Consider the following 24,464-nt stretch of genomic DNA (forward strand, 5'->3'; position numbering starts at 1 on the left):
ACATCCTGTGGGCCTCCTCCATGTCCTGATGTGCCTAGGCCTCCCGCTGCTGGGCGGCAGCAAGCTGCACACCCACATCTCCTCACAGTCGGGCCTCCTCGGCAAGGCGATCCCATTCCACCTTCTATTCACGGAGGAACTAGGATTTGCTCTGACTACGAGCAACAATGATCTAAAAAGAAGACCGGTATCAAAAATACGAAAACACAAAAGTACTTGAAGAAGGAGGAAAATGAGGAAGAATGAGCAGATACCTAGCTAGTAGGAACGACATTTTCACGCAGGGCCCCTCTGACCTGGTCCAGGGCATTCATCATAGTCAAAAGCCCGAAGTCAAGACTCTCCCGCTCCATGCTCTCGGCATGGTCGTCGAGCGTGAAAAGGGCTGACGTTGGGTCCTGAGCGGCCATCCACTGAAGTGGTGGCTCACCCCATGTGGGGGAGTAGCTGCCTCCTGATAAAGGGGCCAGGGGCGACTCCCTCTTGGTCCTCCGCACCACCGCCACGACACCCGAAGACCCTACGACCAAATCCTCCTCCATCTGGGCCGCTTCGAGCGCCACAGGCAGATCCGCCTGAGCCCCCGACGGCACGGACTGCACCACACCCTCGGACACCACCATGGCTACATCTGGCTTCTCCCAACATGGCGCGGTCATGGCCACCCCCACCAGGGCCCCTAGTGGCATGGACTGTAATACGCCCTCGAGCACCACCGTGGCTGCGCCTGGCTGATCCTGGCTTGGTGCGGTCACGACCACCTACGCGACCCTCGGCCGGCGGTGCCACACCCACCGTGGAAGATCCCACCTGCTCGATGGCCACCAAAGATGCGGGCACTGCCACGGCCACCGTCGAGTCGACCAACACAGACGCAGCATCGTCGCCACTACTGAGCGAAACAGGAGCAACGTCGAGCGACGTCGCCCATCCCGCCTGACGGGCAAGGCTCTTCTTGGGCACCATCCCCAGAGGGCGGCCCGTCCGCAAGAGTCTACACAAAAGAAAAAGGCATAAACTCAAAACAAAAAAACAAAATAAAAGAACGACAGGGGAGTCAATGGCTTACCCCGATGCCTTCGGCCGGTGGGAGCGCTTTGGGGACGAACCCCTAGACCCTTGCCCCAACTCATCGGGATAGGACAGCTTCAAACCTGCCCCCTGCTCCTAGGAAGGGGAGCTCATCTCCCTCATCTCTGAGGGCGTGGCCACAGAGCCACCCCTCTCGGTCAACACCTCAGGCTGGGTGGCAGATCCACCCACCTCCGTCCTCTCATGGGACACAATAGAACCCCCCTCCTCCATCAGCACCTCGGGGGCCTCCTCAGATCTAGCCACCCATCGATCCTCTACCGGCACCCTGCGTGAAGCGGCGGACTCTTCGGCTCCAACCTTCCATCGAACCTTGCGGACTCGCTTCCCTCCACGCGGGACTGAGGGGTGTTCCTGCACTGGATGGAGGGGCACTGGTCAGCGGGCACTCATCCTCCAGGATGCCCCAATCCACATCGGCAGCAACCTCATCGACATCATCATCGTCATCATCATCGTCATCACTGCTTACATCCTCTCCTCGATCCCAGTGCTTCTTGCTTCCTGCTGCTTCTTCAGCTTTCTCCTGCTCCCTTGCCCTCTTTTCCCACTCGGCCATGATGCGATTCGCCGCAGCCATGACCCGATCCTTCGGCAGCGGGACCGGGCAGTCCTTGAAGGTTAGCCTCCTTAGGATGGTCCTACCATCCCAAGATTGGTATTAAAGGATCAGAAATTCAATTGAAAAGGAGGGCACGGGGAAGGAAAGCTTACAAATTCAAAAAACCATGGTTCTGGTCGCATTGGGGGATGCCCTGGCACCGGAATACACATGTTCGAGGGCAAAGCCTGGTGGTGTCCTTCGAAGGCTCCATCGCCTCCTTGATACGATGTGCCACCTCAGAAGGAGCAAGCGCCTCATCAACGAGCACTGTTCCTTCGAACATCTCTCTAGGAACCATCCGGTACAAGGGAAGCACGCGCGCCATTAGCGGTGCCACCCTCCTCACATGGTAGGCACCAATGATCCCTGACCCCTTCATGCCCTGGACCTTCAGAGCATGAATGGTGGCGAGAAGGTTGGCAAGGTGTTTGTTCCCCGGAGTCGAACAACCCCACTGCCATGACTCTAGGGCCTCGTCGATGAGGCGCCCAGAGTACTTCGGCAATATGGCACTCAGGTCATCCTTGACATAAAACCACTACGAGTGCCACCCCTTATTGGAGGTTGACAGATGCATCAGCGGGTAGTCCCTCGATCGGGTGGGGCGTAGATGAATGCTGGCGCATCCCATCGGCACGTTCACATCCTTCCCCCCTAATCTTCCTCTTTGACAAACTGACGGTGAAAAAGTGCCACCACAAATCGAAGTGGGGATCGATCCCTAGGAAACCCTCACACAGGGCAACAAACGCCGCCATATGTTGGACACCGTTGGGGGTAAGATGCTACAACTCAACTTGGTAATAATCCAACAACCCCCGAAGAAATCTATGCGCGGGTACGGCAAATCCTTGCTCATGAAAGATGGCAAAAGACACGATGTACCCTTCGGGTGGCGCCGGCTCACTCTCATCACTGGGCAGTAGCCACTCCTCGATGGTGGACAACGGGCAGAGGAGGCCACAGCAGACGAGGCCCTCCAAATGCCGAGAAGTAATGCCAGATCTGCCCCACAGCTCCATCGAAACATCGGGAGGAATGTGGGTCCGAGCTCAACGAGAGCGACGGCGTGGACGCGAGCTCAACAGCGGTGGTAAACACGGATGCGAACCTAATGGTAGCAGCAGTCTTGGCATGGGAAGCTAGGGCGATTGGCGGCGAAAGCTGCGGATGCGAAGGCGAGGAAATGAAGTACGGAACCCTAGGGGCGAACCCCGTGGTTTTATAGTGGCGACGGATGTGAGAAGGGCAACTGTCCGCCTCGATCCCTGGGCCAGCCACGCGCACCGCCGCGTCATGTCATGGGACACGCGCCCATGATCCCTATCCGCTCCGACCAAGATCACGCCAAACGGTTCACCTCCCTAGTGATCGGACTCTTCTCCAACAGAGGGAACGTGGGCCAGAAAAAATTCTTCTCTGGTCCATCTAGGCCCAGAAAGACTAGGGTCGGCCCAACCAACTCAATCACCGCGCCCAATGAAGGATGGGCCCATGAGAAACTAGAACTCGAGGACGCAAGCATCACTAGGGCCTTGATCCGCAGTCAGGACCTAGTCAGGCCAGCACTGAGCTAAATTCCCGCAAACGAAATACCATGATTCCCTTAAAAATATTCCATCGACAAAAAACCAAGTTCTTCAGCCTTACCCACGAAGGGTCCAATACACCCTCCGGATGATTCTGTCCGAAACGCCTGGGGGCTCGGGGGCTACACCCATCGGGTGCGCTCGCGCACACCCTCCGGCAAATTAACCCCGACAAAATTGAAAACACCCCCCGGATGATTCTATCTGAATCGCCAAGGGGCTTGGGGGCTACTGTCGGGGACCTAACACCAGGGTACCTTAGGAGATGAAACCAATAACCATCGAATGTTAAAAACTTCTGGACGGACAAGGGCGCCGCTACGTTCCTTGTCCGGATGATGGGAGTTTGGTTCCGCCTCGCCCGACGCCATTGGGCCAAGCTCCACCTCGCCCGAGGGCTAAAGGTTAGTCTTCGCCTCGCCCGACGCCTTTGGGCTAGCTTCGCCTCGCTCGAGGGCTGAGGGATAGACTTCGCCTCGCCCGATGCCTTTGGGCTAGCTCCGCCTCACCCAAGGGCTGAGGGATAGACTTCGCCTCACCCGACCCCTGAGGGATGGGCTCGGTCTTGCTCGAGGGATAAGGACTGGTCTCCACCTCGCTCGACGTCCGAGGACGAACCTCGCCTCACTCGATGTCTAAGGACTGGATTCGCCGTGCCTAACAACCTCTTCCCATACCCTCATGATGATAGGTACAGGGCAGGACGAGACGTGCGGGTCAACCGTGGCTTCAAGGACCATACCCTACGCCCCGGCAGGAAAAGTATTGTTAGGGAACGACGGGATGGGTGCTTTAGACCCTTACGGGCATAGTAGAGCCTGAAAAGTGTTGTGGGTGCGCGCTCTTCGCTCTGTAGAGTTGTAGGCGCCGCCTTTAGCTCTGGGACATGGAACCCAACGAAGATATACGACAACCACTACACTCCAGAAAAGGATTCGCGACCTCCACAAATGACGGATATGCTGTCACCACGTTATGGTCCCAAGGGAGCGGCGCCCGCTTCCCGCCCCCTTGGGTTCACCAGATCGGAGCACACGCTTCAGCCTCCGGACGCCCTCTCCGATCGGAAGGCGTTGCCCACAGTGATACTTCAGACCCCGACCCCATGTCGGCACCAGAAGGCGTGCAGAGCAAGGCTGGGCAAGGCTCATAAGCCAAAACCACTATACCAGAGTCCATACCCTGCGCGGGGCAATACTCTGTAGCCATCCTAACATTCTATAGAGGCATCGACAGTATTGTAGGCGCTTATCATCCTTTTGCACCCATTAGAATGGGCAAAAAGGCTAGGTAGACGTGAGCAACAAGACTAGGTAGTATACGCACCCTAGCCCTCTCACTTGTAAAGCCATCCCCTTCATCTATAAAAGGGGATGTGCTTCCTCCAATAAAGGGACCGACTTTTGACGGCACAACACACAACACACACAGTCAAGCTGCTACTAAGCTCTTGGCCTCCTTTCGACCCTTCCATCGGAGACTTGGGACCAGTCCCTCTCTCGATCGTTTGTACCCCTACTACGAACCACTTTCGGTGCTAATAACACGAGCAGCAACAAACTGGACATAGGGACATTCAGCCCAAACCAGTATAAATCTTGTGTCCTTTAGTACACCATCTGAGCCTAACGCGCATTATTATAAATCTACTTGCCGGTGCTTGTACGAAACACTGACACTTCCTTCACCCATCGCTCATTCAATTCCCATCCCGCCCGCGACACTTTGGCTCCCCAATACCGCGCTGCGCCGTGCGCTCCATCTCCTCCCTCACCCCACCCCACCCACACAGGCGCGGCCGTGTCCGTCCACACACTATCACTGCCTGCCTGGCCCCGATGGGTTCGTGCTATCGGCGGTGGCGAGGGTGCTGCTGCAGCGCACAGCGTGGGGGGCGTGGGGGTGGCCTAGGAGATGGTGCTCCTCGCGGGGCCCCTCTAGGCGGCGGCCCTCCTCGGCCTCCTGCTCGGCTAGGCCTCCTCGGCCTCAACCTTCTCCGTCGTTGCCACTCCAATCCCCACCAGGTTTGTCGTGGCTGTGCAGCAAACACTATGTTTCAAGTGTTTCGGATATTTTAAAGTTATGTTTCAAGTGTTTCATCTAGATGTTCCATATGTTGCAATGACAATATACGCATGTTGCAAGCCTATGTTTCAAGTGTTTCACGTATTTCAGACGTATGTTGCAAATGTTTTATCTGGATATTTCAAAAGTAGATCTTGGTATTGCACATGTTGCAATGGCTACACATACATGTTTCAAACGCATGTTTCAAGGGTTGCATCTACTTTTAGACGTATGTTACAAATGTTTTATCTAGATGTTTCAAAAGTAGATCTGACGTTGCACGTGTTTTTTTTACTTTGGTGTTGCACATGTCGCAATGGCGCTGGTGGCTGGCGTTGCAGCGGCCTTCCTCGCACGACGTGTCTCGCCGTCTCCCTCCCCTCCCCTCCCCTCCCTTCCCTTCCCTTCCCTTCCCTCCATCTCCTTGCCGTGGAAGTTTGAGCTCGGTGGGAAAACCATACCCGACTAGCGCAGGCGCCACGAAGGTGGTGGCCTCGGGTGGGCCCGATGGCGGCGTGATACCCGCGTGATGGCCCCGCAGCAAGCTTGAGCCCATGCAATCCGCTCACTACTCGTGGGAACAAAGCTGCCGCGGGTGTCCGATCGGAAATAACGTGCTTGCATAGGGACAAGGATACTAAACATGTACTCCCTTCTTCCAGTGTCCAGGTTCAAAACTAGAATTGCGTTTTCGTGTCGAGGTTTAAAGCTAGAATTGCGTTTTCGTGTCTAGGTTCAAAGCTAGAATTGTGTTTTTTTTCTGGACGGAGGGAGTATAGGCTACGATTGGCCAGGCTAGCCCAACCGTTTTTCTAATGCGTGGAAAGTCTGTCCATTGGCCTCACAGGCCCAACTAGCTCACCCCCGCTCGATTCACGGGCGCCAACCGGCCCGCCGCCACGATAATAACGAGAGCTCAGGGCTTGTTTAATTCAAGTGTGTAAAGTTTTACTGTGTCACATGTGGGTGTCGCATGGGGTGTTCGGATACTAATAAAAAAACAAATTACAGAATTCGTCAGTAATCCGTGAGACGAATTTATTAAGTCTAGTTAATCCAACATTAGCGTATGTGTTACTGTGGCATCACATTATCAAATCATTAACTAATTAGGCTTAAAAGTTTCACCTCGTAAATTAGTCGTAAACTATATAATTAATTATTTTTAATTTATATTTAATACTCAATGTTTGTGTCCAGATATTCTACGTGACGGGGAGTAAATTTTAGGGGAGCAACCAACCAACGCGAACGCGTCAGTCGCGCGGTCGCTGGCCTGTGCACGGTGCGCGCGCGCACACGTCGGTCAGTGTCAAGGCCACGCAGCGCAAGCGGCCGCGCACCTGAGGCCTGAGGCCGATCCAATCCAAGCTGCCGCCTGACGTGCCGCAGTGCCGCTGCCATGGACCATTTCGTCCTCCTATATCTGGCTATTTGTCCGTCGTCATCGACGACTAATCTGAACCCGCCGGAAACAAGCACGAAAAAACTCGGCAGTCAGCACCGGGCCGGGTTTTGGGGGCTTCCAACTCGGTTCCGCTTTGGCATTTTCCCGCCGGCACCCAACAAGTCGCTGCATTTTCTCTCGTTGTACCTACGGCCGGAATTAAGCTAAGTGTCAGCGACACCGTGCGTGGCCTTGGGCTTACGTTTGCCTGCATGATTGGCTCTTCATTCGCCTGTCATTAGCTGCCTGCTGACTGCCGAGCACACTTGCTGCACCGCCTGCCTATAACCCCCCCTAGCTAGCTATAGCTAGCTGCTAGTTTAGTGCAATGTCTTAGATATATATAGCTCGATCGATATAAGGGCCATAACGATTGCATGATGAGTTAGGTGCTGTCGTCGGTCGAGTAGCTTGGCCTATTATTCTACCGGCCTCTTGCATTGTTGCATCACGCACCGCAGCGCCTTGGGACGGCCTGGGGACTGGGGAGACCGGAAGCGAGGGACACGGCCTACGCGCTCTGATCACGACGTGCCTGCAGCTGCGTACGTAACGTCACAGCAGCTCACAGGCTGACAGGCATATACATACTCGTGTTTTTTATAGACGTCGTCGATCGGTCCTACTCATGCATGATGTTCGTATTTGTGGATCGAGCGAACAATTTTCATTCGTTGTGATGATAGCAACATTGCGTCTATATACTGCATATATCTATTTTTTGTTTTAGAAAAAGGACACCGATCGATCTGCATGATGAAACTGTTGACACTTCGCACCACGCCGGCCGGGCTTGTCAGAGTATATATATACGCGGGTGCTGCTATACGGACCTACGGCAGTAGGAGCTCAGGATATGAATTAGAATTAGCTAGAGTATCCATCATATATTGCTATAGCTTTAGACATAAGCCAGTAGTACTATACAAAAAGCTCAGGGCTTAATAATGTTGAATTGTTGATTATTCAATATTCGTAGTGTATATATTCAAATTCTCACACAGTGCCGAATATATTGCTCAGTGTTCACTATGATGAGTAATGCTACCCCACCTGAGCTGCCTGTATATATATAAACAAATGCTTGCACTGCAAGCATTCTACTACATAGTGCTGATGACCTGAACTAACACTAGACCTCGCTAGCTCGCATGCCGATTTGAAATCACCGATTGATAAATAAACAATGGTTTCATACATAAATATACCCACGGAAAAGATTGGAGCTGTCTGCTAGCTAGCTCTACAATTTACATGCCTTGCTTGGATCAGCTCTAGATATTATTATTCTGTAGGTATATATGGGATGATGAGGTCCAAGTGATTGGAACAGACAAATTAACTTATTAACACAGTGGCCGGGACATGAGAATGTCTATATCTGTGTGTTTATCATATCCGTATATGTGGTGACTTTTGGGACACGTGAACAAGGAAGGCTAACAAGAGCATGCATGTCCAAATTAATAACAACATTATTATTATATATATTGATCAACAAACGTCTGAAGTCTGAACGACAACATGACCACTAGCTACAGCCTACACTACATGCACACAGCACACTATCACCATACAGTATATTTTGGTCCACTGGACCGGCCGGCCGGCGGCCGTTGCGAGCGGCTTGTCCGTGAGCAGTCCCGGGCCGGGCCCCGCTGCTGCTGGGCCATGCACGCACTGCTCATTCGTCTCGTCCGGGCCGGGAAATGCCAGTGGCCCTGACGCCCTGGCCCTGTTGTGTGCAGGAGTTGTTGCACGACAGTCCTGCTGCTGCTGGTGCGTTGTTCGATCACGGCCGATCGAAAAGGATGCCACGGCGAACGAACCCAATGCAAAGCTACCTACACGTAGAGTCGTAGACTATCTTTATATGTGCATGACAACTGGCGACTTGGATGCATGGCCATGGACCCATGGTGTGTGTGCAAGCCTAGCTAGCTAGAGAGAGCTAGACCTATACCAATACTCCCTCCGTCCCAGAATATTCGTCGTTCTCCCAGAATATTCGTCGTTCTTGCTTTCTGAGAAACAACTTTAACAAAATATATATTAAAAAATATTATTATTTATGATACATAATTAGCATCATTGGAAAGATCTTTGAATCTAGTTTTTTAACAAATTTATTTGGAGACACAAATGTTGCATATATTTTATACAAATTGAGTCAAAGTTGTGGCACAGACACCGAAAACGACAGATAAATTGAGACGGAGGGAGTAGCTCTTAGACTGCTCGATCCGACACACACACAACCCCGATGGGAACAGCCAAACTAACCGTCGACAAGCTATATATCTTTATTTAAGTATTTTGTCCATAACTAATTGAGCAGTCCATCGATCAGTACTGACTGATATACGCCAGTAGTCCCGGCATTCAGCTTCAGGTAGGTAAGGTAGCTCCACGTCGAGAGCATCTGGTCACCGATCGATCACGGATCACGTACACCCCATGCTAGCTCTTGTGCCGTCACAGACCGCTGCATCATCCATCGATGACCATCCATGCATCCATGCATCGATCCATCTCTCTGTTTGTTTCTGGATGCATGGCCGGCCGGGCGCCTGACGATGCTGATCGGACGACGCTGCTCGATGCCTCGATGGATGGTATGGATCGATGCATGGATGGATTGGTCTCGATCGATCGCTAGCTCCCCATGCATGCATGTATTATTGGTGTGCTAGCTAGCTCGCTTTGGCAGCAACGAGCGGCGCTGGCAAGCAGTGGCAGGTACAGAGAACGGGATGCATGGCGCCATTGCCTGCACTGCAAGTCTGCAATCGCCCGCAAGGCAGCCAAAGCTAGATAGCGGACAGCAGGCTACTATACTAGCTAGACGGGTTGAATGCATGCATTATCTCTCGATTGGCACCATAATTAATGATTAGGCACAAATTAAACGGGGCATCTGGCACTGGCCACTACAGGAAAATCAGGCTTTGCCGACTGCCAGTCTCTTTCCCGACTGCCTTTCTCCAGGCAGTCGGCAAAGGGGCTCTTTGCCGACTGTTTTTCTCTGGCAGTCGGCAAAGAGCCTGGCAGTCGGCAAAGCCTCTCCAAGGCAGTCGGCAAAGGCTGGCAGTCGGTAAAGAGGTCTTTGCCGACTGCAAAAGACAGTCGGCAAAGACAGACCGTCGGCAAAAGTGGTCGGACGGGACGGAATTCCGGGCCGTCGGCTTTGCCGACTGCCCTCCGTTAGCAGTCGGCAAAGGCCTGCCCTATTTGCCGACTGCCAAGGAAAGGCAGTCGGCAAAGAAGCTCTTTCCCGACTGCCATGTTAGGCAGTCGGCAAAGATTTTTTTATTATTATTATTTTTTATCCCAGTTTTTTTCTGTGGGCAGTACATATTGTTTGAAATCTCATGTTCAAATTTGGGACCTTTTTATGATATTTTGCTATATTTCATTCAATTATTTTATTTCCTTGCATTTTCTCGCATAGTCCAAATTTGAACTGCAGGTGCATGAAATAATGAAACGCAGCCGTTCGAAAAATAATATTCATGTTGAAGAGTGTATTTTTAGGCCATGTACATGACCCCACTCAAAAAATTGAAGGTCTTGTCCACGACAGATGACCATCCCGATGCGGTATTAGTATTTTTTAATTATAAAAAATCCAAACGAAGTCTGAAAATCACGAAACTTGGCGAGGTGTCATGTTATCATATGCGGATACCATGGTAAAAATTGGACGATGTTTGGAGCAAGTTGCGTCATCTGATGTCCAAAACTCCCATATCTCACATGTGATATCATATGTGATCACATGTGAGATATCAGAGTTTTGGACATCAGACGACGAAACTTATTCGAAACATTTTCAATTTTTTACCATAGTCTCCACATACGATATCATGATGTCTTGCCAAGTTTCGTGATTTTCAGACTACGTTTGAATTTTTTATAATTGAAAAATACTTCTACCGCACTGGGATTGTCATCTCGCGTGGACAAGACCTTCTAATTTTTGGGTGGGCTCATGTACATGGTCTAAAAATACACTCTTCAACATGAATATTATTTTTCGAATGGCTGCGTTTGATTATTTTATGCACCTGCAGTTTAAATTTGGACTATGCGAGAAAATGCAAGGAAATAAAATAATTGTATAAAATATAGCAAAATATCATCAAAAGGTCCCAAATTTGTACATTGTACTTGAAACAATATGTTTAGCCCACAGGAAAAAATTGGAACCAAAAAACCAAAAAAAAAAAAAAATCTTTGCCGACTGCCGTGGGGAGGCAGTCGGCAAAGGATTTGCCGACTGTATGCAGTCGGTAAAGCCTTTGCCGACTGCCGCTTTACGGCAGTCGGGAAAGGCTCTGTTGTTTTAAAAAAATAAAAAAAAGGAAGGGATAACCCTATCCACTCACACCCCCGCCCCACCCCCGCGACCCGCGCGCCCGCCCCCGCGACCCCCGCCTTCACCGCGCCGCCGCCGGCCCCCGCGTGCCCGCGCGCCGCCCTGCGCCGCCCCCCGCGGCCGGAATCCTCGGCCCACGATCCGCCGCCCCGGCGCCCCAGCCTCCCCGCAGCGGCCGCTGCAGCCGCTTCCACCCCCGCCCGTTCCCTTCGGCCGCGTCCCCCACCCCGCACACCCCCCCTCCCCCCCTCCCCACTCTCCTCTCCCGCCTCCCCCTCTACCCCCCGCCCTCCTTTCCCCGCGCCTCCTCCTCCTGCCCCCTTTTCCTCCTCCGTCCTCCTTCGCCTCCCCTCCTCTCCTGTCTCCCTTCCCTCTCTCCTCTCCCCTTCTCCCTCGTCTCTGCCTCCTCCTTCCTCTTGCCCCGCCCCCCTCCATCTTTCCCCCCCATTGCCCTCCTTCCGCTCCCCTCCTTCCTCCTCCCTCCTCTTCCGTCTGACAGATCTCTCCTCTCTCCCCCTCCCCTCCTTTTCCCTCCTCTTCCGTCTTCCTCTCCTCCCTCCCCTTCCGTGCTTCCCCCTTCTCCCTTCCATCCCCCCCCACTCCTCCTTCTCTCCCCTCCCTCTCCTCCGTCCTCCGGTCTCTCTCTTCGTCGCGCCGTTCTCTCCCTTCCTGCCGCCCTCGCCGCCGTGTATGTGATGTCGGCCATCGAGCCGTGTATGTGATGTCGGCCATCGAGCCGTGTATGTGATGTCGGCCATCGAGCCGTGTATGTGATGTTGAATTCTTTTTGCAGGTTCTGAAAACCTCTCCGTACAAGGGAGGTTCTGCCGAAAATTTGTACTTATATTGTTTTGTTGTGTTTCAGAAAAGCGCGGATCCGAAGTAGCCCCGTGCCTTGGTCGTCGGCCTGCACAGCGTCACCTCGGCACCTTAGGTATAACCCCTCTTCCCATATCATGGTCTAGGTCGCGTCACCAAGTTAGGTGTCTCCCGTCCGAAATTGATACAGTTGGAAGTAGTACTTCCAACCGTATCTATTTCGGATTGTCCACGTTTTTTGGACAGCCCACGGATGCGTAGATGGGTTAGCTTCCATGTCTTGCTCATGTCTGAGTCGTAGTTTCGGTTGCACCTCCCGGTTGTTCTCCGGATACACACACTCCCTACGGGGACGTGTATCTCTGTCTTTGTTTTTGCAGGCATAGGACAAAATGCCGGGCGGAAGTAGACCGCGGCGAAACACAAAGTCGATCTACGCACGGGCCCCGACACCGACAGGCATCGATGACGAGGCGTTGGAGGTGCCGACGTCAGAGGAGACTCGGTCACGTCGTAGGACAGCGAGGCAGCAGCTCTTTCCCTCAGACGACGTGCAGGAGACCGGAGACGACAGCGAGGAGGAGGAGGGGGAGGAGGAGGAGGGGGAGGAGGAGACACCAGGGGATTCGACTTCCTCAGGTTCGCGCAAGGTCTACCAGCGTGGGATCACACGTCTCCCTAGAGCGACGATCGCCTTGGAGCACCGTCCTGTGATTCGACCTGAAGGTTCTAAGTAAGTAACCATTTATGTTTTTACGACTTATTCATATGACATGTTTAACATTAAAACTTCAGACTAACAATTCTTCTTACTGACTTGTGCAGAGGCTGGCAGATTGTGAGCGGGGGTGGTGCACGCAGTCCGAATGGCATGCTGGGCCTCCTGATTAAGAAGCACTACCCTGGCCTTATCGAACTCGACGACGGGACCAAGGTGGTGCCTTGGCATTGGTCGGACTTCTACAAAGTCAAGGACGCACACGAGGTCCCCATCGCGACAAAGATCAAGATGGAGTTTTGGGTGAGTTCTTATTGCACTGCTTTGTCGATACACATTCGCTGGACGTTTTTGAACTAATGAAACATGTAGGACTGGTTCACATGTGACGAGGGGTACGAGGACCGGGCGTCGGTGGTGCAGGACCGGGCCGCCATGGCACGGGTGAAGGACATGTACTACGAGGCGCACGTCCAAGTCCTCGTCACCTACTACGCTGACGTGAAGCTTGAGAGGCTGCCACCCGCGGACGCCAAGAAGATGCTCCACTACCCTGAGACCGACGTTGCCAAGGACATCTACATGCAGGTAATTAAGGAACATTGCTTATGATTCCTTCCATGCAAATGAAGTAGAAGACGTTACTACTGATTCATCTTCTGCCATGTCATGTAGTTTCCTGCTGAATGGTGCAAAACATACATGGACTGCTGGGAGGCCATTGTGGACGCCTGGAGAACGCCGGAGTCGTATGAGGAGCGTCGCAGTCGAAGTGAACGTGCCAAGATGAGGCAAGGGCCGGCACACCACCAAGGGAGCCGCTCCCTCGGACAGTACTGTGACGCATGGGTAAGCTTCTGTCGATTGATTTATTTATTTATTTATTTATTCTATCTCATTACGTGTAATCGTCCTTGTGTGTTCCTTGCAGTCCCGCTACCATGACGGGCAGGTCATCAACTTGTACGAGGGCTACGCTTTGTCGAACAAGGGCAAAGCGTCTGATCCGAACAACGTCTTCAGCTCGGCAGATGGGCCCGAGGCGTACACCAACCCGAACGTCTATGAAAAGATGGCCCGGTACACCGAGGCGGCTCGCCAGCGCTATGGTCCGGACTACGATCCAACCCAGCAGCCCCTGGACACAGACCTCGTGATGAGGACGGGAGGAGGGAAACCGCACGGCCAGTACTCGATTGCCAACAACGCAATCGATCCGACCAACGTTCCTAGCCTTCGTCAGATTCGTAGGTCCACCAGCACGACCTCCGACGTCCCCATACGCCGTCGGCAGCCGTCCACGTTGGCAGCGGTTCAGGTACCTTCAGTTCCATTCCTCGTTAATTGGTTTTACATATGTACCTAATTACCTGGGTGTGACATTGCAGTCCGAGCTGGCCGAGCTGCGGGCCGCGACAGAGGCCCGAGAGGAGGCCCATCGGCGGGAGATAGCGGCCAGAGAGGAGGCCCATCGGCAGGAGGCTTTGCGCTGGAGGCAGGACTTTGCCAGCTACATTCAGAGCATTCAGATCCCTGGTGCTGTCATGCCTCCTTTACCCGCCACGATGTTCGGTCCAGCACCTATTGACCCTACGGGGAGTACGGTGAGTATATATATTGGTCTCCATTGTTTTCACGAGGTCTGTGTAGCTACTAATGAGATCATGTCTACTTTGTGCAGTCAATGTCAGCGGGTTCGAACCCGACTCCTCCAGATGGACGTTCTCCTGGGTGGCAGGTTGTTTCGCCTCCGACATACTTCGGGCCTCCGGGTGGCGGTCTTCCTCGGCCTCCACAGTACGGGACCGGAGCGGCGGTGAGCTACCCTCTGCCACATACCCACCACGCGCACACCGGGTGGGAGCACCGCTACACGTCGGCGCCGCTCCAGCAAGGCCAGTCCTCATGGTCTTCGTGGCCTTCAGTTCAGGATGAGCATAGGGACCGTGGGTCGCACGAGGAGTGAAGTTCTTTTGGTTTGATGTTGGACTTGCGCACTTGTTTTTTATGTTTCGATGATCTGTGGACTGTATGGATATTAATGCTTATGGATGCTTGGATGTGATCTATATGTGAATTCGTGTTATATATGCGTGCATTTGGCTTATATATATAAATGTGTGATCTGTGTACTTTAAAGTGTGATATGTATATGAAAAAACAGGAGAGAAAAGAGAGAAAAAAAAAATTTTCCAGCTTTGCCGACTGCCCTGGCAGTCGGCAAAGCTGGGCACCACAGCCTGCAAAACCAGGTTTGCCGACCGCCTTCCTGGCAGTCGGGAAAGCCTTTGCCGACTGCTTTTCTCCTGGCAGTCGGGAAAGCCTTTGCCGACTGCCAGGAAGGCGGTCGGCAAAGGAGACGGGACGGGACGGCGACGGAGTCTTTACCGACTGGTTATACGGCCGTCGGGGAAGCCTTTACCGACTGCTGTCCGGAAGGCAGTCGGAAAAGAATTCTTTCCCGACATCTTCTCTCCCGGCACCCCTTTGCCGACTGCCTAGGCGAAAAACGGTCGGCAAAGCCTTTGCCGACCGTTTTTCAGCCTTTGCCGACTGCTTTCGGCAGTCGGCAAAGAGGCCGATTCCTGTAGTGGGCAGTGCAATCAGTGACGGATCGATTGATGATCAGTTGCTGTCGACACGCTGCTTAATTCGATTAGGGGCGTGTTTAGTTCCGAAAATTTTTGGCTTTTGGCTACTGTAGCACTTTCGTTTGTATTTGGCAAAAATTGTCCAATTATGGACTATTTAGGCTTAAAAGATTCGTCTCACGATTTCTCGACTAACTGTGTAATTAGTTTTTTTTTCGTCTACATTTGTACTCTATGCATGTGCCGCAAGATTCGATGTGACGGTTACTATGCAAAAATTTTTGGCTTTTGGGTGGAACTAAACGGGGCCTAGGTATAGATATTGCAACGAACACAACGACGCACTGATCGATTGCATTTACAGAAATTGCAATAATCGAAAACTGTAATTTTAGTATAAAATATATGTAATAACTGTCGCCTGAAAAGAAACTAAATTTCAAACACCTAAATTTTAGCAAATTTCATATTTTTTTTCTTTTAAGAAAGAAACAAACCCCATGAAACATGCCCTTAGCTATAGCTAGTAGCTACAGTGTTTCTTCCGGGTAAGGCGAGTAGTCCGGCAGACCTGCTCCACGAAAGGTGGCTGGAGACGGACACAGCTCGCCCATGCAGGTGCCGCTCGACCTGTCCCGTTCCGCGCGCCTGGGCCTGGTGGCCCACGCGGGGCCCTGGCCCCAACGAGACAACCGAAGCTTCACCTCGTGTCGCCGTGCTGGCCGGGCCGGCAGCCCGGCGGTCTCTCGCTCGCTCGCCCACGCCACCCACCGCGGCCACCGCTCGCGCGCGCGCTGGCGGCTCAGCTCGCCGTAGCGTTTCGCTCTCGTCGCATCATTGCATGCGCGCAGCGATGCGGCCAGGACGTACGGCTGGACCCGGGCGGCCCCATGTGCCCCGACGTACCATGCATTCGCCTCATTATTTGCTCGGTTCCAAACCCACGCATCTTTTTTCTGGATCGGTCTCTACATTGTACGCGTAAGCAACGCGTGTGAGCCCCGGCGGGCATTCCGGCCGGCATTACTAAGTAAGAGAGCCGCAGGCCCCGGAGGGCACCGGCCGTGTACACGTCGGTGAAAAATTCGTGTCCCGTTTATTTATGGATGGAGGGTGGGCAAACTCTTGTACGGACCCTGTCAAAAAAAAAATATTACTGTAGCTGCTGTGACGAGGTGAGACGGGTTGGCCTGCTCTCCTGGTGCGCTGTCGAGCAGGGGGCGGTCATTAGTTGGGGACGCTTATCTACGACCGTCACCTGCGCTTCTCGACGCCTATACCGCAGGAGCGCAGCGGACGCGCGGGAATTACTAAGTAAGAGAGCCGTAGGCCCCACAGGGCGCCGGCAGTGTACACGTCGGTGAAAATTTCGTGTCCCGTTTACATGTGGATGGAGGGTGGGCAAACTCATGTACGGACCCTGTCAAAAAAAATCACTGCAGCTGCTATGACGAGGTGAGACGGGTTGGCATGCTCTCCTGGTGCGCTGTCGAGCAGGGGATGGCCAGCGCCGGGTCCCAGTGAGCGCGCTTTTCGTTGTCGAGCGGTCATTGGTCGGGGACGCTTCTCCACGACCGTCACACGTGCTTCTCGACGCCCGTGCCACAAGAGCACAGTGGACGCACGGGAAAGAAAATATCAGACATGTTCATCGTGCTTCCTCATCTCTCTCCACTCTGCTCACGGCTCCTCCCTCTCTCTAGTATGCCTCGACTGCTCCTCTCCCTGTCTCAGCAGTGCCGGTGCGGGCGGGCGTCCCGGTCCGGTGGCGCAGCGGCCCCGAAGAACCCTGTATGGCGGCGTCAGCATGGGTGGAACCCGGCGCGGAGGCCCGAGCGGCCCCCGATGTGGCAGCACAACGGCGTGGACGGGCCCTGCTCAAGGGGACCGGCGCGGCTGGCACAAACGGCGGCGGATCAAGCGTCGACGACGAGGTAGACTGCCATCTCTCTCTCTCTCTCGCCGTCGTTTTTTAGCTTTGGTGAAGCGCAGATCGCCCGGCACAAAACACTGGTGATTGCAGAGGAGGAAGAGTAGGGACATGCGCGGCGACGAGGTTTTTATGGCAGAACCGCCTAATCTAATGCCTCGCAGAAGTGCTCGTATTTCATTAGACAACAACCACTCAAGGGAGAACACCAAATTACACAGTTTCGTGGGGCACACCCCTAAGGGAGAACCCGAAAATCCATATTTTTCCATTAGGAGCACAAATGAGAGAATAAAGCTTACATCATTCTTGGCCATTTTTTACATCACTTTACATGTAACATCAGAGTATAACATTTATTATTTAACAATGAAATATATTTATATTATCAGAGTTATGAACAATTTAATTGAACAGCGAAATATAATATGTGAACAGAGTTACAGCGGAAATAATCATCTATTCATGATATGATGAAGCATTGATATATAAACTATGATAATAAATTATAAAACTTTTATTTATAAAACATTTAGTAAGAGTTATAAATAAAAACTATGATCGCGGCGTAAAGAAAATCCTCTCTGAGCCGACCAGGAGGAATCCACACATAAAGGTCAGCTCTAGCATCCACCTGTCACCTGCAACAGGGGGAAATAAAACCCTGAGTACTCAATTGTTGTCGACGAAATATGATTGGCAGTCTACCTAGGGGTATGCCCAAGGTAGTAGATTATCGACAGACAGGTGCGCAAGCTACGAACGAGATGGTGACGCAAGACAGACACGAGGTTTTATCCAGGTTCGGTCGCCGTGAAGGCGTAATACCTACGTCCTGCGTCTGATTGTATTGTTGTATGTCAAATGAGATGTTTTTTGAGAGGGGTCCCCTGCCCGCCTTATATAGTCTGGGGGGCAGGGTTACAGATCTGGAAACTAATCTTAACCAGTTACAATTGCCATAGGTGGTCGGATAAGGATTCCTATTCTAACTGACCAGGATCTTACTTGATCTTCAAGTCTGCCTTGATTCCTTGCGCGGGACTCCGAGCAGATTGGCCGGGCCGCGCGTCGTCTTCTAGTGGGCCAAACCCCCTGGTCCGAGCCGGCCCAAGCCTAGCCGTAAGGGTACAGGGGTTAATACCCCCACAGCTAGTCCCTGAGCACCATGTATTATGTTGCGACACGCCGTTCGATCTTCTTCGGCTAATGCAATCTGTCTTCATGTCATCTCCAACTGGTTGAAACATTGACCAAGCAAATATGCCAGCATTCTGGTCAACACAGAGAGCAGTAGACCACGATTATAGCCAAAGATTCCGATTGTCCGAAGAATGCATGGTGCTCTAAAGAAAAAAGAAAAAGATTTCTTTCCTGATCAAGTGTGCCCACTTGTATTTCTGAAAAGAAATGTAAGTGACCCTTGTACAGTAGTAGTTATGGCCAACAGTTAGAGCGTAGGGGTCGATAAAATAAGCATATTCACCGCAAGGTGAAGTGTGGCCACTTAGTCCCCGAGCCTGGTAGTAGGTGACGTAGGCACGTGGTGCCAGGGTCTAAAAAGAATTCCCAGTTAAGTTGAAAATCCAATCATCGTACAAGCGATACGAGATGCACCGGCAGGTGCATCGTACCGATGTATTCCCCGAGCTTGCTGGAAGGCGAGGTATCAGCCTTGTAGCAAGGTCTAAGTGAGAAAAAATAAATGCCTTTCAACTGTATGTGAGTACAAATCACATGTAGCCAAGGAAAGCGGACTCCGAGCAATGGTCAGAGAGTGGTCGGGGCAGTCCCCGAGCGCAGCGTGGGGAAAACGACGAATCCCCGAGAATAACCGTAGTCAAGACAGTCCTCGAACACAAAGGTAATCGGAACAGTCCCCAAGCACGATGGCAGTCAAGACAGTCCTGAGCACGAGAGTAGTCGGAACAGTCCCCGAGCACGATTGTGGTCGAGACAGTCCTGAGCACGAGAGTGGTTGGAACAGTTCCCGAGCACAAAGGTGGTCGGAACAGTCCCCAAGCACGATGGTAATCGAGATAGTCCCTGAGCACGAGGATAGTCGCGACTAGTCCCCAAGCGAAAGAAGTGTAGCAAAAAACCATATGCCACTTGTACTATTATTTCATGTATTTATTTATTTATTTGTTCTGACAAGTCCGGTCTGACACGTCTGGTCAAAAAAGTAGACGGGTATAGCACGTCATGCTACCTTTTTGTCTTGTCAAGCAAACAGTTGTGCGGCACCTGTCAGTAGGTGCGTCAGCGTGGGCCCTCCCACACTGGCAACGAAGAGGCGTATATATTGGCGTAGATCTCAAGGCTGTGAAAACAACCATCTGCAGTGCGTGCGCACATCCCCCAAGAATCCTAGGCAGACAAAACGGCATAACTCTTGGGTTAAATACGGTATGTGATAGGTCAGTTACTATTTACTGAACCCCATTGCCATTCGCAACCGCAGCTTTCGTCTTCCTCACGCCAACCAACCCTAACACATCCAAAATCACCACCAATCAATCCACCACCATTTCCCCATTCACCAGCAAAGCCGGAGTCATGGCGAAAAGTGATGCGTAGAAGAAAGCAGGGGTCGTGGTGAAGGAATGGTGGAAATTGAAAAGCAACGAGCAGACCATTGAAGACCTCGTCACCATGGGGGTACTCCACAACAAGGAGCTCACAGGATGGCATGCACTGGAGGGCAAGGGGTACCCCGATCCACAACCAGGTGAGATCGTGGTGTACTCCACAACCAGGGGTACAAGAAATGGTTCTACATCCGCGAAGAGCCAAACACGATCACGTTGTGCGAAGTGGGCTACATTCCGGAGAAGAAGACAAGCTGGTCGGAGAAGCTCGAGCATCTGGGACAGATCCTAGAAATATTTGGAATGACCCCGAGGAAAAAATTGGATGGTCCGAGCGTGGTCGGGAGCTTCATCAGCCGATGAATCCAGCCCTGCCAGAGGAGGGTACATCCTAGCTATGAGTATCAAGGGAGCACGAACCCGACGAGGACAAGGCAGGGGACACTTGACAAAATCGACGTCAGAGCTAGAATTGGCGAGCTATTTAACTTAGCCAATCCAAATTATGCCAGATTGAGCGACATCGAGCATGCTTTCAAGTTTGCCTGACCTCTCCCAAAGGTAACTCGTCTTACCTTGTACCCATAGTCTTATATTATGGTAGGATAAGTGGAAACTTACTATGTTCACTCCCTTTTGTTACCCAGGTTAATGGTCGGGATAGAGCAACAGTGTTTGTGTTGCCACCCCCTGGAGTAGAGTGGCCACAAGGAGCTGATCCCACCACCCAGACCAGCATCGAGATCGAGGACGAGGACGTCGACTGGGCGGTGCTTGAAGCTAGAGAGGAGGCAGTGGCCAAAGCCGCTGGTAAGCGGCCGGCTACCCCCAAATGGTCGAAGAAGAGATCAGTAACCACCCTGCTCACCGGGGGGCGCTAAATATCAATGAGCCCGAGGGGGACCCAGAGGAGAACCCGACCGACAAGCATCGGCAGGCGATTTTTGCCTGGTCGGATGATGGCGTAGAGGAGGGAGAAGATGCAGACACCTTTCAACTTGTCCCTCAAAAAAGGAGGAAGCAACTAGAGTCGATGGAGCAAGGTGGGTCCTCCGTGCCCATGGGACCCACATCGCCGACGGTAGTGAAGGATGCAGCCAGGTCGACCTCAGGAGTATTTGGGCAAGGAACGCGACCGGCGATGGGAGCGACAACTCAACCGAGCACGCCACCGACCACTGCAACGTGAAGGACAAGCGGCAGAGGGGTCGAGCACCAAGGCCCAGCGATGGTGCTAGATGTAGAGGGAGACCAGGAGTCATCCGCACAGCACGTGGAGCAAGTACGACCGAAAAGACACGCCTTCTCCACATCATTCCACGCTTCCAATATGTAAGTATTTGTAATCTTGATATAAATTAGCAATTTGTAGTTAATATGATTGCTTTCTGAACTTATCTCGGATGTACTAGCTCGGCATCCACAGAAAGTCCAGACCAGCTGGTCGGAAGTGGCATGGCGCCACTAATAAGTACAGAGCAGACTACCCAGCAGCCGACCACCAAGGAAGCCATAGTAGAAGATCCATCGGGGCCTCAGCAAGCGAGCAGTTAGATAATAGTCCCCGAGCAGGTGGTCGAGGGACCAGCTGAGCCAGGCACGAGTGCTCCGAGCGCTAAACCTGCTGAGGGAAACACCTCAGCATTGAGGGTAATGGAGTAGACCAAGGAGCAGCGATCGGAGGTGAGAGCATAGACCACATTTACCGATGCTGTAGCTCATGGGAAGGCTGTGGTGATCATAGATGCTGCTGATGCCGAGCCAGCACTAGGACCCGAAGAAGAGCCCGAAGAGGACAAGGTGGAGGAGGTCCTGGGCCATCCGCAAGACAAGCGACAACATGTTTATGTGTCGCATTGGTGGAACAACCAATGGGTCATCCATGAGGAAATCTCGGAGGTTGAAGAAACCAAGAAAGTTGAACGGGCGGCGAAGCGGCTCGTTATGGAAGTGCAAGTAAGCTTCGCTTCACCCCCTGGTCTTGCGGTATAGTTGTAGTTGTCTTACTTAGCTATCTACACACAGGACTTAATGAAGACCGCAAGGTACCGCAAGAAATGCTTCGACCAGATCGAGGGGATTGTTGCAAGAAACAAGGAGCTGACGGCGGAGGTGGACCACTTGCGCCAGCAACTTGAAGCCACCGATCATGAAAAGACGGTGCAAGATTCTCAGAACCAGAACCTAGTCATCCAGCTCAGTAAGAAAGAGCAGGAAAGAATAAGTAAGTAGCCATTTTATCATACCGACTACTGACAAGTGCTATTGCGTTGTTGGTAGTAACAGCTGTAGTGCAGGCTTAGAAGCCGAAGTGATCCATCTCCGAGAGAAGATCAGTCATGTGGTCGGGGAGTGTGAACGCTTAAATGAGGACAATAGAAAACTGGCGCAAGACTAGTCGCAGCTTCGGGACCACACGACCAAGATGACAGAGGAGCTGAAAGGTAAGTTGTCCAACCACCTTTGCTCATTTTTGTTGCCTACCATAGTTTGGCGTGGTATAGCGTCTTAACAGCATGTGTGGTTTGCAGTTATAAAAATCAATGCAAAGTAGCATTTGGAGGCTATGATGAAAGACTGTGACAACTGGAAGGCGCAATGCCAAGAGATCACCAAGGACCGTGACACCTAGAAAAGCCAGTCCCAGGAGGTGGCAAAGGGCATTCTGCCGGTCCTTAACCTCATCGATCCGGCGCTAGCAGAAGATGTGCCAAGGACGCCACAGCTGGGATTGATCGAGAGATGTCAAAGGGCATAGGGATGGTTCTAGGAGTTCATGAAGGAGGCGAGAGAGTACGCAGGTGCACATGTGCTAAGCATGGTACGTGCTCACTACCCCCTGATCGATCTCAAGCGCCTTGAGGCTGGATACCCGAAGGAGGTAGATCCAAACAAGGCCGAGGAGCTACGGATGACCCAGTTGGACTTGTCAGTGAAAATAATTGGTGATATTAACCTGTGTGGAGGTGCGACACCACCCGTACAAGGAGCGCCATCAACAAGTTAGCTAGGAGCGCCATCATCTTCAAGCCAACCGGTGAAGCCTACGGTCTCGACCAGCCAGGCATCGGCGGGGCCATCTTCTTTAGCTCGATTAATGCCGGAGTCCCCGAGACCTGATCATGATGTTAGGCCCAGCGAGTAGCAGGCGCCACGTGCCCCGACCAGCCAATAGTGTAGGCTATAGCTGTAGAAGAAGATGTAGTTGGGTTATTGTAAACTTGGACCTTTTCAGACAAGCTTGTAATAATGTAACTGTATTTCAACATAAGCTTGTTTGTTTTGTAGAAAACGTGTTTAAGCTCGGATATCATGTTGATGTAACTAAGTTAGAACATGTTGGCATTCTATTTAGTTGTACTAGTTTAATCGACATGTCATCCTGAAAGGTTTGTATGGCCTTGGTTTGCCTTGCGGTCGGAGTGTGAGATGCGTAGCTTGTGCACATGTAGAAACACACAAGTCAAACCAGAGAGCACCTGCGATCACCCGTAGCGTAGAGAGCGGATCCCATGCATGCGTTGGGAGAAACCGGAGACAGGGCCTGCTTCGAGAACCCGAGAAGGAATGGTGGTTGGTTTTAATTGGTAGAGTTAGAATAACAATAGACTTCGAAGTGACACATTAGAGTGGTCGGAGAAACCATAATAACTTTATTGAAATAAATCAAAAGTACAAGAGTGGTACATATCTTAGTAGCTAAGAATAGAAATGCCTAAGCTTGTCGATGTGCTAGGAATTGGGTACGTCTGTTCTATCTAGACGAGCTAACCTATAAGATGTAGGGCGTGTAACCTCCTTGATCATGAAGGGTCCTTCCCATGGGGTTGCGAGTTTATGGACACAAGCCTGATTTGTCTTCCACTTCAGGACTAGGTCTCCGACCATGAAGAACCGCTCCTTGACATTCTTGTTGTAGTACCTACGTAAAACAACAAGGTATTTGGCTGTACGTACGCAAGAATCGAGTCACTTCTCTTCTGCACTATTCACTTCTAGCTCCCGCACTTCATTGGCCTTGTCTTCGTCAAAGTTCTCTACCCATGCTGATCTGAAGGCTATATCTGCTAGGAGCACTGCCTCAGCGCCATAAACCATATAGTATGGTGATACGCCGGTATTGCGACTGGGTTGGGTTCTGAGACCCCAGACCACGGCTGGTAACTCTTTGAGCCATCTTCCAGGAGCTTTGTCATTCTCTTTGCACATCCTCTTCTTAAGTGCGTCCAGGATCATACCATTTGCCCGCTCGACCTGTCCATTAGCTCTAAGGTCTGCCACCGAGACGTATTTTACTACTATGCTCCTTTCATCGCAGAAGTCCCAAAAAGCGTTTCCGGTGAACTAGGTACCTAGATCAGTGATGATGTTGTTGGGTATGCTGAAGTGGTGGATGACCTGGTCGAGGAATGTGATAGCCTTTTCTAAAGATGCCTTGACCAGGGGCATGTACTCTATCCACTTGGAGAACTTGTCGATCAGCACAAAGATGCATGTAAATTTTCCAAGGGCCAGTTTGAAAGGCCCGATCATATCCAGTCCCTAGCATGCAAAGGGCCAAGAGGTTGGTATAGTCTGAATCTCGTGTGCTGGTACGTGGATTCTCTTAGCGAAAAACTGACAACCTTCACAATTGCG

General features: G+C 51.9%; 1 long non-coding RNA gene across 1 annotated transcript; it reads left to right on the forward strand.

The window, feature by feature from the left end:
* The first annotated feature begins 12,547 nt into the window (after window positions 1-12,547).
* LOC136457649 (uncharacterized) lies at window positions 12,548-13,144 on the forward strand. Its single transcript, XR_010759779.1, has 3 exons — window positions 12,548-12,729; window positions 12,822-13,017; window positions 13,087-13,144. It is a non-coding gene; the product is annotated as an uncharacterized lncRNA (long non-coding RNA).
* Window positions 13,145-24,464: the final 11,320 nt, after the last annotated feature.

Source organism: Miscanthus floridulus, chromosome 6 (genome assembly GCF_019320115.1).
Source record: "Miscanthus floridulus cultivar M001 chromosome 6, ASM1932011v1, whole genome shotgun sequence".
NCBI classification, from domain to species: domain Eukaryota; kingdom Viridiplantae; phylum Streptophyta; class Magnoliopsida; order Poales; family Poaceae; genus Miscanthus; species Miscanthus floridulus.